Source organism: Vidua chalybeata, chromosome 2, assembly GCF_026979565.1.
Source record: "Vidua chalybeata isolate OUT-0048 chromosome 2, bVidCha1 merged haplotype, whole genome shotgun sequence".
In the NCBI taxonomy this organism is placed as follows: Eukaryota; Metazoa; Chordata; class Aves; order Passeriformes; family Viduidae; genus Vidua; species Vidua chalybeata.
Window position 1 is genome coordinate 56359344 of NC_071531.1, and position 3713 is coordinate 56363056.

Sequence of the window (3713 nt, forward strand, 5' to 3'; positions counted from 1 at the left end):
GAAAAGAAGATGCAGTGAAATGTTAAATATGTTTGCTTAAAAAAAAGGGTAGTCAATTCTAAACTCTTTCTTTTATGCAACTACATCTTTAAAGCCAGAGATCTTTCCAGCAACACAGCACGATGAAGAAGGCTCCAAGATCTGTGTTGACCATGTGAAATTTACATTGCTTTAGAACTTGGACTAGGAGTAAGATCAATTAGTTGGTGACAGCCACACCTCAGCAATGAAGATTACAGAACTCAATTGTATAACACTGCCTTGGAAAAGAATTTCAAATTTTCTTCTTTGTCTTTGGGATTACAAATGCAGGCTAGCTGCAATCTTTACTTTCTAATAAATAAAGCTTCAAAGAGAACACAATGAAAAATAAATGGGTCAATTGCTGTGTGAGGTCAAAAAATCAGCTTTACCCTTTGACTTGAATAGTATTCCACTGGGTGCAAATTAGGATTAGTATTTGAATAATTCTGTACCAGACAGTCAATTTGTATGATGAAAATAGAACTTGCCTACTCAATACTCTATTTACAATTGCAAATGAAGGATGAGATTGATAAAGCATCCAATTTCTGCCAACTTCTACACAAATAAGTTACCCATAGGCCAGAATTAATTTGTTGCAATGACATTGCAAGGTCAGGTGTTCTAAGGAAGCATTGTGTTAACCCTTCCACAAAGGGATGATGGCAGTCATCTATTTGTCCTCTTTAGGTTTAGAACTGATGTCTTTAGCAACTTTTTTTGACATGAAGAGGTGATGGCAGGTCAGATGAGGAGGTTCTGAACCAGCAATTTTATAGTGACCTGCATACTGAACAGAGAAGAGCAGTAGCTGCATTCCCAGTATTACTGCTGATTCAAAGACTGTGAAAATGGAATTTAGAGAGCAAATTTGCATCCCCACATAATCTCACATGCAAGGCTGTTGTAGGGAATAGGTGAATATAAAATTCCTATCTGCATTCTTCATATGTAATTTTAACATACTCTTTTCACCTGGGAAGTCTGGCTCAATTAATCACTTGTCTTATCTAAACTCTTCTGCCTTAAAGGTTTGATAAAGGAGTATGGAAAACTACAAAATCTCTCTGTGGGAAGAGAAAAAGCAAAGAAAAAAGTTAAAGAAGAAATAAGCTCTTCCTTAGCTACTGCCAAGTATCAAATTAGTTTCTGTTCATTTGAAGACTCACTTTGTATTAACTTTTCTTCCGACATTATAGGAAACAGAACTTGCCTGAGGCTTCATGCTTTAAAGACTGTTTCTGAGATGTTCTGCCTGTAATTGTTGGTTGTCATGAGGTCGCTTTGCTCTTGGATCACAGTTTGTGAAGAGAAAAATCTGAACAAACATATTATTTTTAAAACCACGATGATATAGGATAGCAAAATGTCATTCATATCCCGTTTCTGTGTAGTGATCTTTTCTCTGCACTCGTGAGATATATACATAATGGTATGCTTAAAGGGAAAAAACATGTGCTTGAAAGAAAAAGACCCTGTTCAACAGTTTAAAATGCAAAACAAATCCTATTTACCAGAAAAAGAAATTCATATCAATGCCTATGATTCTCCTCGCCTCCAGATTGTAATGGAAAAAATGAGGCAATTAAAACAAAACCAGAAAGTTTTTTTTTAAATTTGCTTGAAGCACTGAGATTGAAGGACACTAGAGTGGTAAGAAAATTAATCCTGATTCTCTTCCTTATTGGACACACCAGCAAGTCAGCGAGGATCTGTACATACAGCTCTTAGCTGAAGTTATGACTAGGTAATTAAACTGTTGGCCCTGAATGCAAGTGTTTCTAAACAGTGCAGAGGAGCAACTGTTAGTAACCATGAATAATAATCTTAGAAAACTGTACTTCACACTGTTTAAAACCAAAATGAAGTATGAGATTTATTCTGTACCTGCCAGAAATGCAAAAGTTAAAATGAAGCAATATTAAAGTAAATCCTCAGGTTCTCTCTCAATTCAACAGAGAGAAGTGTGGCCTTCAAACAACTTTTACAGGGAAATTTCAGGCACCTAATTCTGGTGTCTAACTGCAGACACCCTTATCCTTCTTTATCTTGGCTCTTTTTTCTTTTTCTTTCCCACTGTTTGGGTTAGAAAGAAAGCCCTTTGTCATTACATCCCTGAGGACTCTACTGGGAGTATAAAGGCCAAGGAAGGGGTTGAGTTCCTATCCCTGGAGGTCTTTAAAAGGCATATAGCTGCTTAGGGACATGATTTAGCAATGGACTTGGCAGTGCTGGGTAGGACTCGATCTTCAGGATCTTTTCAAGTATAAACAATTCTATGATTACAATGGTATTGATGGTAGGAGCTTACAACTCATATACATAGTTTGAGAGATGTAAGAAGAGGAAGGCTGGCTTGCTTTCTTTCCTTTTTCTGCAGGAGGACATCCAAAGACAAACTGACTCATATGCTTATTTACCATCCTAGGAACATTTTCTCCAGAAACACATTCTCTGGTGAGCACCTATGAAACTGCGTGAAAGCATATTAATATAAACACAAACAAACAGTTGCAGCTGCAAATACAAAACTTTTGTACTCTTGAACAAAACTTTTATCTTCTTTGCACTGGAACAACCAACCAACTAACCAAATGTGCAGGTACCAGATAGGCCATATCACTCTTTGGGCTTCAAACCACAGCAAACTCACAGCTGTGCTGCTGACTCCTTTAAGCAATTAGGGAACAATATTTTTGTGAGTAGTGCCAGAGTTTCCTCACTTAGAAGATGGGTATACTATGATGTATCAGGTATCTGACATAACTGATGAAATATTTACCTATGGTTTTAACTATCTTGCAGAATTAAGACCATTAGCTGAAAGTCCTTCCTTTATGAGAGCTGTTAGGCCAGTGAATATTATGAAATGTATGATTTGTTTTTATAAAAGCAGACCTCTATGACTGAAAAAAAAAAAAAACAAAACAACCTCTAAGTCTTGTATTTTAAAAATCTTAAATAAGTTATCAGAGAATGCAAGGACTTGTGCAATATCATGTCACTTTTCAAATTACAAGTTATGAATTTATGCTGCACTGTTAAACACTTTTTGTAGCTTTTCAGTCTGACAGTACAAAGTGCTAGTTATACATGACATAATGAAGTCATACAAGACAGAAATGAATTATTCATGAAGCAGGTTATACTTATTCTGAAAAAATTTGCATTTATTATTATTCACATTTTATTCTATATAGCTAGAAAGAAAACCTGAGAACAAAATGGGTGGGAGGTCTTCACAGACAAAGAACCCCAGACACACAAACTTTTCTAACTGTTACCATTTCTCAAACTGCAGCTCAGTCTCACCCTGTTAAATCCAGGTCTAATAATCTGCTGCTATTTGGGGTGGCTATAACAACAAAGTAGTCTCTTAGTGTGTTTGAGATGGATATAATAGCAAAATACTCTCAGAACCTTCTGCAAGAACTTGAAAAAAGGAACACAATAGATTTTTCTTCTCAGAGCTACTGTATTGTAGGATAAAGAGCACCTACTGAATCTAACCTTCACTCTCGAACTTTACCATCACATTTTCTTCACCCTTAAAATGATATATTAATTAGGTTTGTCTCTATCTTTATATTATTATAAAAGTAAAAGAATATGACATAAGTTACTCCTAAATTTCTTTGCTTGGTGAAATGGTATTTTTAGGTGAGTAAACAATAAATTTACCTTTTTTA